We start from the raw sequence: 15,462 nt of genomic DNA, 5'->3' as shown, positions 1-15,462 counted from the left end.
GTGAATCGATTGTGGAAGGCTGAAGGGCCTGCCTGGGCCCACTCTGGCCCTCTTGGTTTTTTCCTGATGCTGTGGGTGGTGCTCTTTCCTGCAGTGCTTCCTGGCAGCTGCTGTTCTTGGATGCTTGTTTCTGTGCGCTGCCAAAGATAGTGAGCTCACGGCATGGCTGTCTGGCCCAGCATTCAGCTCCCATGTCTCTGCTCCATGAAGATCCTGATGTATTCTCCTGACTTCAGGAGCATCAGACTGTATAATAATCAATTAACGGTGCCCAGAAAGTGTTGGGGCCAGTCTCAACATAGATATGAATAGATAAACACAGTGCCACAATCTTAATCTCCATGCTTGTTTGAGTGGCACATGGTAACGTCCCCTTGTTCCTCATGAATGGTGTATAGGATAAGTGTGTGTGTGTGTGTGTGTGTGTGTGTGTGTGTGTGTGTGTTTAAAGGAGAAGCTTGAGAAAGCCAGTGAGTCAGTGGTATCCACTGCCCCAGATGCTATCTTTCTTCTACTCTGAGTCTGTAAGGGAGAAGTCTTGAGTCATGCTGCATCCATTTGAGAGAGTGGCTGGTTTTCCTCTCACAGCTCATCACCAAATGATTTGGACTTCTAATCTCTCAGATTTCCAACAGCTAGATTTCCTGAATAACCAAACCTTTGCTGAACAATTGACGATTTGGTTACTCAGACTAGAAGGCAATAGTAGTTACTATTTGGAGAAGGGGATGATGAAGACAATAGTATGAAGAGCTACATGTGTTTGAACATCTTAGTAGCCATGTTCTGTGTCAAGACTTTCTTTTGCTACTATCATTTTGGAAATTAAAAAGAAATGTGTTTCCAGGTCGCAGAGCTCATAGACAGACAAACTGAAGTTTCAATTAAGGTGAATTTTTTTAAAGGGTAAAGCCAGAAGGAAAGCACCAATGGTAGGGGCTGATGCTTTTCTTGAAGCCTGGGGGAGCACTAAGTCTTGTTCTGTTTGCTGATTTAAGTTCTTCATTGCCAGGTCATACTGGAGTCCCCCATTCCATTCATTCACTGAGTCAGTGTCCTCGGCAAGTTACCACCGAGCTCCTGGGTGGGAGAAGTGGAGGGGCAGGGGTCCTTCTCCAGTGCTAGACGGCACAGGGGCCTGGAATGAGGCTGCTCTGCTCTGCTCCTCCACCATCCAAAATGGTCCCACAATCACTACAGGCAAGCGCTGCAGACCCGAAGCCAGGGCCCTAGGGGAGAGCAAACACATTTGTTCCACCTACTGTCCAGCCTCCCCTTCAACCTAGGGTTTTTCTTAGTAGTTAATTTTAAATAACTTTCTTATTAAAGTCCTATGTCATACAATATGTTAGTACTATTCATTAGCCCACTAAAGTAGTTTGTACACAAGCATGCAAAAGGACACAAAACCAGAGCACATCTACTTTTATTGTGTAATATTTTATTGAAGTATGATGTGTTCAAATTAACATATGCACATATGTGCATATCCTAACTATGTAGCTAACCTTGTTAGATAATTATACTAACCAGTAACCAGACAGAGAAATAAAGCATTAGGAGCAATCTGAATGCCCATCTTTGCCCCTTACCCACAAAGATGACTACCATTCTGACTTCTAGCACCACAGAGCAGTTCGGATTGTTTATGTACTCTGTAATTATAAAGTACGTGTAAATAAGTAGACTTATACGTATGAGGTTCTGTGCATCTGATTTTCTTGCTAAGCATTTTTATGAGACCTGCCCTTACCTCTGCGCCATGATTACCTACTGAAGCGCCTTACTATCAAGTAATCCACCGAGTAGGAACAGGAACTGACCTATCTATTCTTCACTTGATGTACATTGCTAATATAGAATGTTTTCCTGTCCTTACTCCATGTAGACAGAGCCCATTCTCTCTCTCTCTCTCTTCCTCTCTCTCTCTCTCTGCCTCTCTCTCTCTGTCTCTCTCTCCCTCTTTGTCTCTTTTCCTCTTTCTTTGTGTCAGTCCTGGGGCTTGGACTCTTTCCTGGCTTCTTTTTGCTCAAGGCTAGCACTCTACCACTTGAGCCACAGCGCCACTTCTGGCCTTTTCTGTGTATGTGGTGCTGAGGAATCCAACCCAGGGCTTTATGCATGCTAGGCAAGCACTCTACCACTAGGCCACATTTCCAGCCCCCAGAGCCCATTCTCATTACCCACCTTCTGGCTCTGCAGCTGGAAGCCACCACTAGAGTTGTAGCCATGTAGCAGGCAATACTTGCTGGTTGCAGCTTCACTGCCAGGGCTGCTGTAACCTCTTCAGGTCCTTGCCTCAGGATTTGACAAATGAAGTCTAGGATAATGGAAAGTGAGTACAAAGAACTTTTTATAGCGAATGACCTTGGCCCAGGCCTCTGCTGCAATGTCTTTGTGTCTGCTTTCCCAGTACATTGTGTGACCTCTCTTTGGCTGTGTGGAGTCTAGGAGTTTTAATGCCCTGTACTCTAGCTGTTAGTCACCCCTATGTAAATGAAGCCTAAGACATCTGATGTGTCAGAGAACACTTGCTGAGTCGCCTCAGGTTCACAGACTCTTAGTTCTGCATCAGGTCTGTCTCCTGCATCATTCGCCCTCGCTCCTCGCCTCCTAACCACCACCAAAATTGTGAAGAAGGATGAGGGCAGGATTTTGGAAACAAATCTTGCGTTTTCCATAGTCTAGTCTCACTCTCCAAACCAGCAATGCTTTCTACTGTAAGATGTTCTTGAGGACACGCTGAACCCTAACGAATCTATTGAACTTTTAGCTTCTTAGTTGAATTTACCCTTACATTCGAACCTCCCTTCCAGATCTATTCATTAAAAAAAAAAAAAATCTTTGGCCAAGTCTTACCCTAGGTGCTAACCAAGTGCTAAGGGACTGTGACTCAGCCATGAGCCCCTCTGCCCTGGGTATATGTGGGCCTAGCTGGGAAATGCTCATGAATACCTGGAGTCAGAAGGCAAAGTTCAGGGGGCTGGGGATATGGCCTACTGGCAAAAGTGCTTTCCTCGGATACATGAAGCTCTGGGTTCGATTCCTCAGCACCACATATATAGAAAACTGCCAGAAGTGGCGCTGTGGCTGAAGTGGTAGAGTGCTAGCCTTGAGCAAAAAGAAGCCAAGGACAGTGTTCAGGTCTTGAGTTCAGGACTGGCAAAAGAAGAAGAAGAAGGAGGCGGCAAGGTTCAGGTATTCTGAGAGGACTGCCATGCCATTTTTTTTTCTTCAGATAGCTGTTGTCTGCATTAACCTATATGGCAGAAATGTGACTCTGTCCCTGGAGGTGCTACCAAAAAATCTTGGGAGCCCAAAATGCTCTAGAGATGAAGAATTCTGTTTCTATCCACCAGGGAAGACTTTGTTACAACCAGAAGCCTTTGAGACAATTAGGAACCCTATAATTAATGGCCCAGATGACTCAGATTTCATGGCACAGTTGAACAAGTTGGACTTTAGCTATAGATTTCATTTTGAGGTAAAACTTTGTGACCACAAAATCAGTGTTATTCTCTACAGTAAATGTTTCAGAGAAGGGTTGTATTGTGGGCAACCTTGAGTGGGCCAATATTTTAAACTACCTATTTCAGGTTATGGCATAGCTCAGAAGAAAGAACTACACAAACGAAAGATGTTCTAAAAGTCATTAGTCTTTGGAAACTGTCCAATTACATACTGAATCTAGCTCAGAAAAGGAGAATGAAATTAACAGAGCCAAAGCATGGGGAAGGGCACTGGAAACCGTAGCCCAAGAAGTCTAATTCTGGATCATGCAATTCATCATCCCCAAACCAGAACTTCCTGCCTCAAACTACACACTGTTCCTGACTCCCAATTTTTCAGCTTTGGTGTGGTGAGAAACAGTGTCTAGGCAGTGTTTTGTGCTGGGGTAGGGGGGAAGGAGGTCTGTACTGAGGGAGTTGAATTCAGCCCTTCATGTTCTCTCTGATTTGTTTAGTTTTGTTTTGCACAGGCTTAATACCACTTGAGCTACACCTCCACTTTGAGCTGTTTTTGCTGGTTTATTAGAGATAATAGTTCCCTAGATGTTTCTGTCCGGACTGACTTCAAAGGGCCACCCTCAGATCTCAGCTTCCCGAGTAACAAGGATTACTGGTATGAGCTACCAGCTCCTGGCTTGCATTTTGAGTTTTCCTCTTTTCCTAGGGCAGCAATCTGCCTTTTGCTTTTCTCTTCGGTACTCAACAGTGTATTGAACCGCAGTCCTCATCAGCCCAGGAATCACCAAGACAAAAAGATGATGCTTTAGGTGAACTGTGTGGCTAAGGTAGATGTTCAGTAGTTAAGGTGTCTTCAATGCATTTTATTTACATTTTCATCGTATAATGGGCAAATCGGGGGTCTACAAGAAGATAGATACCCTCGCTCAGGTGGTCACATGCTTATTCCAAGCCCAGGACATATGCAACTGCTCCAAGGATGCTCAGGGGTGCTGGTAAAGTCTAGCTGACGCCGTGAATCCATATCATCCCTCACAGACGTTCAGTTCCCTCAGCACCACGGCAGAAGCCCCTCATTCTACATAAACCTGTGTGCACACCCTAGATTCCAGCTTCAACCGGCATAGCTCCGATGGCTGGCCTTCACACAGGTGGGGCACCGTACACAGTGAACTGCTCCTCGCAGCCGTCCTGTCCACACAGCAGCAGCACCTAGACTGCTCATGCTGGCAAGGGACACGTTGGTGCCACCTGGAATCATCCCGCTGTATCTTTCCCCTTCATTTCATTTTGGTTCACAGCAGGGCACTACAATTTTCTCGCTTTCTGTTAATAAAAATTAAGCAATCAATTTCCTTCCCCTCCATTACACCTAATTCCCTCTGTAACTCAATTATTATTGCAACTCTGGCAAGGGCTTTGTGAGGCAGACGGCAGGAGAAACATGTTGCCAAAATAAAGGGCATTGTTTGAAGAGGAATATGGTTTCCATGAAGGTGATGACACTGGCCTTCCAAGGATAGATTTTTTTTTTTCTAAAATCAACTTCATGTAACTCACTAATGCAATACGTTTACACAAGTGCTGCCAAGGTTAACACAGCACATATAACAAACCATAGTATGCACACGCATGTGTGTGTGTGTGCAAATTATTTCCTTATTTAGAGGGTGAAAGAAGTCAGGACAAACTTATTTTGTTACTTTTTTTGAGTTTGAAAATATCTGATTTGCAAAGGTGTTTTAGAGTCTATACATTATCTGTCTATAGTGTAGAGAAAGCCTGAAAGATTAGATCATACCTGGAAAGTTTCAGTCTGACCAAACATGGCAAAAGGGTCGCAGCTCAAGTATGAGCTCAAGTATGACTGTCTGGTTGATTGCTGATGACTGCGTATCCTGGGATAGCCAGGAGATGAAAGAAAAGAATGGCACCTTCCAGAATATTCATGCATGACTCCTAGGGAGGCCCAGAAAGAGCAGAAGGGGCCCCAGCTAGCCTTCCTTACCTGAAGTGGGAGAGTTTATGCTCTTTTGGGTGGGTATTTTTTTCTACAAGGGAGCTATCGACTCACTCTTCGATTCAAGAATTGCGCTTCATTTGGAATATTTTCTGCTGTGTGTATCACACTCCTCCATATCCTTGCCCCTGGTTTCCTGGATCACTTCTTCAAACAGCTTTCCTCTCCTAGAAAACAAGACTGTCCCTGGACTACAGATCTCAGAATCAAGAGCTATGATGGTGGGAGGTTGACACCACACCTCTCTGCAGGGAAGAAAACCTGGGCATCTGTGCCCCATTAATTCCCAGAGTAGATGTGAATTTGTCGGGACACATGAGGCTGGAACATCTGGCCGAGATTTTCCTTCTCCTTCTAAAATAACTTGGATACACATTACGTAAGTGATTAATCGGCAGAAATTTAAAACGAGTACGTTTCCTTTGTACAATACTTTCATAAAACTTTAATATAGCAGGAAAACATGTGCATTGCTGAAAACCCAGAAATATAATTAACAACAATAAATAAAAGAAAATCACCTATAATTCCACTGCACAGAGACATTATTGATACTTTATCCTATCTCAACAGGCTGTGTTTAGTGTATATGTGCTGATAAAAATGTTAGGCAAGGAATTGGTGCATCGCTCCTGTAATCCTAACTTCTCAGGAGACTTAGATCTGAGAATAGCACAATGTGAAGCCAGCCCAATCAGGAAAGTCTTCTCTCCAGTTTAACCATAAAGAAAGCCAGAAGTGGAGTTGTGGCTCAAGTTGTAGAGCACTAGTCCAGAGAAAAAACAAAAACCCAAACTCAAGGACAGTGCCTAGGTTCAGAGTTGAAGTCCCAGGACTGGTACACACACACGCACACGCACACACACACACACACACACACACACACTCACCATGGATAGTGCTCTGCTTTCCTCCCTCAGTTCTTGTCTTACTATAATAACTAACTTAAAAGGAGAAAAGAGTCTGGGGCTCCTGGTATCAGAGGTCTCAATCCACGGCTCTGTTGTTTGAGTCTTTGGTGAGGCAGAGCATCGTAGGTGGGAACCCAAGAGGGAGAGAGCTTCTCACCTGTGGTGGCGGGGCCAGACTCTTGATCTTGTGGTGAAAGGTATGCCGACCGATGAATTAATTGCCTTCCATGAGGCCTTTCTCCTCTAACTTCCATCAAAGGCAGGGGACCAAGCCTTCAACATATGGACCCCTGGGGATCATGCAGGATACAACTGATAGCAGTGGTATGCTGTTAATAGAGTTCCCATTTTACCAACTATTCTTCTGTATCACTTCAGTGGCTACAAGTTCTCCATTGCCCATGTACACTATCGTTTATTTTAACCAAGTCCCTGTAGTTTACATTTAGATTTCGAATGGTTAAGTGATTATCTACACTAAAAGGGATTATGTTATTATCAATCCTTGACATAGACCATGATGATTACCTTAAGATAAATCATTAGAAGTAAAGTTTCTGAGTCAAAGATAATGCACAACTTTAATGATTTTGATTTTGATTGCCAATAGACTTCCCGAAAGGCTACTCGACCCTTGGCAACTTATGGTGTCTCAAGGCTGAGTAATTTGACATTTATTTTTGGTAAACCCCAACATACTATGCTGTACGTATGTTCTTTTCAGCTTTCTGGTTATACAGCCTTGGTGTTGCTTAGGAGCAATTAGTAAGTAGGGTTGTTTTTTTTTTTTTTATGTAGCTTTTTTTGCCACTCACCGGTTATTTGAAAAACGGTTCTCTTGTAAAGAACACCCTTCATTCTTAGCATACAAATTAGTGGCCCTGGGCTTACTGTGGGGTTCAGATGTCTGTTCCATCCGAGCCATTTTCATAATTTATTTGAAGAATTTTGCTCAATATTCATAAAGCCAAATGTTCAGATAGTTGATTTGCCAGGTTACTCGGGCCCTGTCATTGTGCGGGCGGCCCCTGTGTGTCTGGGGCCGGGCTTGTGAGCCGCACCCCAGCTTGAGGAGCACAATGCAGGTAACGTGGTTTTGGCTTCACTCCCAAAACCGCAGCACACAGATGGTGGGGAACAAAAGGCCTGTGTGGCCCACCACGTTTCAGCTGCTCTCCCAGCCTTCCCCCAGCCCCCCTGGGTCTGTCTCCCTCCCTTCCTCTCCACTTCCCCGCCCCCAGCATGCACCTCTGCCATCTAGGGCTGACAAAGGGCCAGGCCCCCAAATATCCAAATGTTGGTCCAATACGGTCAAGCTGAAAGAGGCGCAATTTAATGTCGCTCAGTCATCTCATTAGCCGTTGTCATTGCCCTCCTCTTCAAATGTCAGGGAAATAAAAGTCCATCTAGGTGCCAATAAATCCTCCAGATAGAGTGGTTGCTATAGTAACCTTATAGAGATGAATTAAGCAGCAGACCATTCACTGAGAAGGTGCTGGCTCAGAAAGTGCTCCGCATGGTGCCTCACCTTCTTTTGAAACTAGATGGTTCTCGGAGGCCCAGCATCTACTTTGTATTTCTGTGTTTCAGGCACAGTTCTTTGTTAAGGTATTTGATTTACTATAGAATTAAGACTCCCAGAGGGGAGAAGAAGAGGTGGGGTGGAGAATAGCTGAAAGACTGGAGAAATATGGCAAACACAGAAGAATGATTTTAAAAAGGGAGAAGGGACCTCAAATAGAAACAACTCATTCAAACCCAGGTGCAGAAGGCTCCTGTGAATTCTGTACCCTGGGAGAGGGTAAAACAGAATCAGCTCTATCTAATGTGGGGTGGGTTTAAAATAAACCTCATGCTATTATTAATCTAATCCCTGCTTTGTAAGCCATGACATTTAACTGAGTAATTAAATAATAATTGAATAAGCCTGTGAGGCATAGAATCGGCAGAAAGGCACATTCCCCTGAGATGATTTTTTTAAAAAATCAAATATTGACTTACTCTTCAATATTCGTGATGGGAATTAGATGTTATATTTTATATTTACATACTAACATTGTTTGAAAGGCCCTTTGTAATTTATAGATTCTCCAATTACACATGTGACGTGGCTTAAAAACACAAAAGGAAAATCCAAGAGACGGGCAATATGCCTGTATGTACGCTGTGGGGTGGGCTGGATGTACGCTGTGGGGTGGGCTGGGTCTACACTTCTCGCGGTTCTGCACCTGCCATGGGCTCCTCTCTATTATGGTCGTCATGCATGCACCGTAAGTGTTCCACTGCCCTGACTCTACAAAGATACTTTCTGCACGCTGGATAGACATGGAACTTCCCTTTCATGACTGCTCCTGGCCTTTTGTGGGCTCACTGGTAACACAAAGGAGAGTGGGATGTGGTTCCCCAATCCTACTTGGGTGCTGGTACATAGTTAACAACTGGCTCTTGGGGAAGAATGTGTGCATGTGTGTATGTGTGCAAGTGCTACATTTTACTGGTGTAAATTGTACAGCAATACTAAAATGCGCAATACTCTTTCTATCTCCCATGTTGCCAATTGAGTGGCACAAAATATCTTTTGCATTTTGATTTGTCAAGAACTCTTACATCTGTACCCAACCTATAATTGCTTGCAATTAACAAACAAGTGTAGTTCCTGCATGGATGTTGACTGATAGCTTCATTTATGTTGTGTGTAATAAGAGTAAGACAACAAAAACATGTTTTGGGCTTCACCTGAGCAACGATACGTGTGGCCTTTTGCTAAGTGGACTTAGGGCTTATAGTAGTGGCAGAATATTGCCTCAAAGCTTTCTGACATTCACAGTGTAATGGCTGTAGGCATGAGATACTTTGACGTTTCATTTGCATTGTTCACTTTCACCATATTCTTTTTTTTAATGAGAATCATTTTATTAAATAAAACTTACATATGGATATTTATGCTATTAAAATTAGCATGAACAATTATATGCAAAATTTAAAAATATTATTGTCCAGTGCCTCAATGAGATATATGATTATCTTTTCTATTTTATTTTATTTTAAATTTTATTTCATTGTCAAGGTGATGTATAGAGGGGTTAACAGTTACATAAGTAAGGTAATGAGTACATTTCTTTGCAAACAGTGTTACCCTCTCCCTCGTTTTCTCTTGTTCTCCCTACTCCTGACTCCCCTCCCCCTAAGTTGTAGAGTTCATTCCCAACATAGTATCTAGGGAGTATTGTTGTTGCATTGGTTCACCCTTTGTCCCACTGTTTCTGTGATTCCCCTTCCCTTCCTCAAATCAGTTAAAGATATATACAAGATACAGAGTACCAAAATCAGAAACAGTGACCACAGGGAATAAACCAGAGGGGGGAAAAATGAAAGACAAAAGAAGTAACTGCAAACTGTACACTAAAAAAAAAGAGAAAAGAATAGAAAAGAAACCCACCTCCTGCTTCCTTATCATAGAGTTCATTTCGACTAGCATCATTTTATATGGTCATATGTACATAGCTATTGGGCTCTTGTGATCCTCTGCTAGGACTATCTTAGGCTTATACTAATTATTACAAATGAGGGAAATCACAGAGCCTATGTTTCTTTGAGTCTGGCTTACCTCACTTCAAATTCATCATATTCTTAAGTCTAAACAATCTAGCTGGTCATAAGTTAAACCCAGATTTATAACTTACCATTTCTACACTTATCCTGGTAGGGTTCCGGCTCCCAGAGGTGTTGTCGTGAGATGCCTAGCTGAGAGGAGAGACGCGGTAGTGTTTATAGTATCTTTACTACACAAGTGCAGCAGCATTAAACAACCCTAATGACGCAAATATACAATGTGGTAAGATCATTAGGAAATGATGAGTTCTAAGGATTTACTACCTTTGCTTTTAGTATAACTTAATGACTGATTTAATTTTACTACTAGCTCTGTATACAGGAGATAATCATCTTGTAAAATTCCTGAATATTTAACAATTAGCTTTAGGGAAATGATAAGGATTGGCCCTGACCTGTCAATCACCCTGAGCCCTTCTTCATTCAGTGTTGCCTGTCTGCGTTGGGGGCTCTGCCACAGCTGCTAAGATTGTTGGTAATCTTCACCAGTGGTTGCACCCTGGTGAAGTTTACTCATTGAGTAAGCACCTCACATGCCGTGTATCTCAAATGCCTTGCCAGCCTTCCAGGATGATGGCCCTGGATCACTTTTCAACTACTCCTGCAGAGTGTTTAGTTCTGCCCTTGGTCTCCACAGCTTGCAAATATGCTCCCCTCTCCACAAGCATACTGGTCCACCCAACCCTCCCTGCTCTGTTTCATTCTCACTGAGTTCCTTCTCATGGGCCATGTCAGCTCTGTTGTTGCAACAAGTTAAGAACTGGAAGTTCTCCCTAGTTAGGATTTCTGCTTTTGTTCTCAAGTGTTAGGCCTTGAGACAGAAATGGATCTGGGCATTCTCTGTTTTATGTTTTCCTGGGCGTCCTTACCACATGCTGTGGGACTCAGTCACAGAACTCCCCAGCCCCATTTTCAATCTAAAATACAATGCCTGGTCACTCCCAGATGACATGGCTGAGGACAATTCAGCTTTCCACCAGATATGAAATTCAACGATTTATCCAAGATGCTCACAATCATTCTTTCCTTCTTAGTATCTCAGATTCTAGGCAAATGGCTTCCAAACTCAACCCTTCCCTTCCTGGTGAGTCTGTATTGTAGGGAAAGGAAATGGCAAGTCTCCCTATATTAGACAAACTCTTGGGGTCACAGATAACAACTGGCTTCAGAGCACACTTTCGGGGATCCCTTGTATCATTCAAAGCAATAACAAGTGGCTTAAGCAAGGACACAAAAGAGGTTCATATACAGGAGGACATAAACCTAGATGTAAAGTTGGTTCTAGGCCAAGCTAGATTCAAGGATTCGAATAAAAGACTCGATCATAGTAATATCTCTCTCCCTCCCTCCTCTCTCTGTTCCCCCACCCCATTTCTTTGTCTTTTGCTTCTTTTCCTTCTGCAAATCAGCTTTCCCATGGGCTGAAAGAGGTGGTTAAATAGCACCTTGAGGATGACATGGCCTCCCTCCGCCATTACAGAGGACAGATAGAATGTATCTTTCCTCGCAGAGGATACTGAGAACTCCCGTGGGCAATGCATCGCCATGCACCCAGCCAGACCATCCATTGTGTTACAGCGGCTCCTGCTTCCCTCAGGGGAGGAAGATGGTGGATGCCTTCCACATCATCCCCTTTGGCCTTTCCTCGTCCAGTGCTCACCTGCCGCGTGTCAAGTTGGGGCTCCTGTTTATTTCTGCCTGAGGGTTTTGCTTTGTCTGCCTCCCATGTGAGATGGTCTATAAGTGCCTGGAATGGAGCTGGAATGAGGGAGCTGATATATAAAGATGTCAGCTCATTTGACCCTCCAGTGTCATGTGTGTACTGTTCCCCGTAGTTCCACCACAGGGTTGAGCTCCACCCCTATGATATCAGCCAGCAAAAAGACATAGAATTTACTAGATTCTTTCTGACTCATCTCTCAGGTCTCACTTCTTCAGCAGTGTTAGCTGGGGTTGCCTCATGGGTGAATTCTTTGCACTAGCACCCTCTTTTCTTGGGAAATCTCTAACCAAGATACAAAGATGCTGAGATCAGCCTCTCTAGGTCTGTGGGTGAGAGCCACTCCTCCAGCAATGAAGGTTCTAGACAGACCAAACCAAACATGGACATAGAAGTATCCATACAGGAAGCTGACTTGGATGCTTTAGTGACTGTGCCCACAAGTGAAATGGCTGGATCACACTGGAGTCTTATTTTTAACATTTTGAGGAACTCCCTACATACTGATTTCCATAGTGGCTGCACTGATTTATATTTCCATAAATAGCTAATGAAAATTCCTTTATCCATCCCTATACTCTTAGCTACTTGGGAGGCAGAGTCTGAGGTTATCCTAGACAAAACTGCAAGACCCTATTTGAAAAATAGCAACTAAAAGCAAAATGGCTGAAATAGTGTCTGAAGTAGAAGAGGGTTACGTTCAAGATCCTGAGTTCAATTCCCACTATGACCACCCCAAATGAAAAGAAAATGAAAATCAATAAGAAGTTTCTCATTAGTAGGAGGCAAAACTTAGGTTTGGGGACTATGGCCCCTGTTTAAGTGTCATTTTATTGGATTCAGAAAAAGACATTTTCTAAGAGAATCATGGTCCTTTCTGACCTAATGGAAAAGCACAGTGACACATGACACAAATGGGTCTTGGAGATTTTTGTTTAATGGTAGAACGCTGTAGGATGCGTGACAAGGCGAGGTGCCCCTTCGGACTGGCTCTGGTGCATTCTGAGGTTTGGCATTGATTTCATGATTGCTCATGAAGACTCAAAATCTACCTGGCAGTGCTACCCCAGCTGTCCCTGTGATGTGTAGAATCAAGCAAAGCAAACTGCAAGATCCACAGTATACTCTAGATTGTTGGAGCTTGAAGAACAGCCTGACAGCTGCTACCTCAATCCTTCTATATTGGGCACTTGGAACAGGGCAGCCTGCCAACCTGCTGCCTGGAGGCTTCTTTTATTTGCTAATTGTTGTTTGCTAACTTGGTTATTGCTATTTCTCTGTCTCTCTGTCTCCATCTCTCTGTCTCTCTCTGTCTCTGTCTCTCTATCTCTGTCTCTGTCTCTCTCTCTCTCTCCCTTTTGTGGGTTACTTATGCGTTCAAGTTTGGGAGAGAGGTAGAGGGAAAAAAGCCTTCAGTTAATCCACATGATCATGCTAGGAGCATGAGAGAGAAAGAACTTGGATCTCTTTGCTGGCTGCCTTAGTGACTGCCATAAATTGTTCTCCAGCATGTATAGAGAGAGTTGAAGTCGAATTTCCATAGAAGGACTCCAACCATGAAAGGCTGGAGGTGCTTCACATTTTAGAGAATTGCTCCCTGATTTTCAGGCCTCCCGCCAGCTCTACACCAATGGAAAACATCTGATTTAGCATTGTCTTTACAAAGACATTTTTTTGACTTGAGACAGAAGCTAGAATGCAATCCAACCACTTATCCGTGATCAGAGCTTCTAAAAACACAAGTGACGCAAAAGGAGAGGAGCCCACCCACTCACAGATGCAAAGTCAAAAGGTAAAAGCTGTCCCTCACACACTGTTGGAACCTTCTGTGACATGCTGTTTCTCTGTTTCTTTCACCTGTGTGTGTTTAAAAATGGCCAGTCTTCCCTGTATCCTGAAAGCACAAAGTGTACTCCTACAGCTGGAGATAAGAGGTGTTCGTTATGGAACTGCAGGAGGAAAGAGGGGACCACAAACCCTTTGCTTTTCTCTTAGTACTTACACTGTGTGAGGACACTCATGGCTTTGGTTCAGAGAGAGGCAAAGATGCCCTAGCTGGCGTTTAAATCTGCAACAGTTCTTGGTGGTACAAGATACTCAGACTTTTCCATGAGGGCTCAGGGAGAGAAAGGGCCCAACTTCTTTGCAAATATGCTGGACAAATCCGGTGATAAATTCTAAAGGAGGGTGCCACAGTTGTATCATCGCCCGGATGGCCAGGTTCCCCCTAACAGTTGAAGTTGGTCCTGCTGCATTTGAGCAGCAGGCTCACTCGGAGGGGTGGATGGGAGCTCCTTGTGCCTGCCTTAGGGTAGCACAGAAGCCAGGGTGAGACAAGAAACAAAAGCTTTGCTCTCCCATTTGAACCCAGAAAATACCAGTAACGTTGAGGGTCAACGTGTCAGCTTGAGTATCTTTCCGTTCCCTCACCCATAGTTCTTCCAGTCTAGTTAGGAGGGAAATAGCGCTGAGCCTGACAGGGAAGTCTCACGGAAGAGAGTGATAATGCCTGGGAAGGAAAAGTCAGTTCAGCTCCCAGAGCTTTTGTCAACTGCAGTTGACAGCTACAGGACGGGAAGGAGGTAGCCTCAGAACTCACGGTGCCTGGAGCTGACACGAGAAGCAGCCACGGCTCTGGGAGGGAGACGGTAGCATTTATAGGCCAGGAAGACCAGCACACAGCTGGGAGGGTGAAGCGAACCAGGGGAGCAGCTCACAGGCAGACCAAATGTCTCTGCGGACAGCCAGCCAGGCTGTCATGAGAGAAGGCCATGATTGACGGGCATGATCTGTTGGGGGCTCGGGACCCCCTGCCCCCTTTTCTCCCAGGGGGATGCCTGATGCCACACTGTGAAGCCATTGCCCACGTGGCCGAGCCCAGAGGCAGGGCTGCTCTGCTTCTCTTCGGGCAGAACCCGGATGATGGGAGTGGCTAGCTTTCACACTGCCCCAGGGCTGGGGAAGGGCAGCGTGAATCCCCAACAAGGATCCTACACTTTGCCGTCCAGGCTAGAAATGACATGCTCTACGTCAAATGCCTCAAGAGCTCATCAAGGAATGAAGGAGAAAGTCGCATAGCCATGGCAGGAAGAACCTAGGTGTGGGAGTCTGACGCTCTGGGTTCCATCCTTGAAGGAACCACTTGTTAGCTATGTGAGTCCACAAGTCTCAACCTTCCAAGCCTTGATTGAAAATATGAATCAGGAAAACGGAAGCGCAGGCTTGCTAGGGAAGTTAGGTGTCATACAACATGGGAGACACCTAGCATGGCGCCCATCCTGCATGGAGTTTGGCCAATGCAGAACTTCTTCTACTGCCTCCATTTCCCCAAGGGTGGCTGCATTTGGAGCTTCTGGCTAAAGTAAATCAAGTTACCAGTATTTGTTATAAATACAACAAAAGCACATCTACACATTTTCCATTGCACTAAACAAAGGATGCTTTTCAAACACTTTTCACTTCCAGCGAATGCGTGAGCTTCGGGATTACAGTTTTTCATATCACCACCTGTAATGCTTTTCTGGTCAATGGTTTATTTTATTTGAAATTCTACACTAAGTTCTTCATTGCTAAAAGTTAAGCATATTATTGTTACAGGCACAGAAATAAAAATCATTTTCCCGATATAGACAAAAGTATAGTTAGGTTATGCCATAGGGTACTTGCAAAGGATACTGAAATGCACTCATTAAAAAAAATTCCTACATGGTCCAAAACAAACCTGAGCTAATG

This window comes from Perognathus longimembris, chromosome 19 (assembly GCF_023159225.1).
Source record: "Perognathus longimembris pacificus isolate PPM17 chromosome 19, ASM2315922v1, whole genome shotgun sequence".
Classification (NCBI taxonomy): domain Eukaryota; kingdom Metazoa; phylum Chordata; class Mammalia; order Rodentia; family Heteromyidae; genus Perognathus; species Perognathus longimembris.
The sequence above is the reverse complement of the archived record's forward strand: the minus strand, read 5'-3'. Positions refer to the sequence as shown.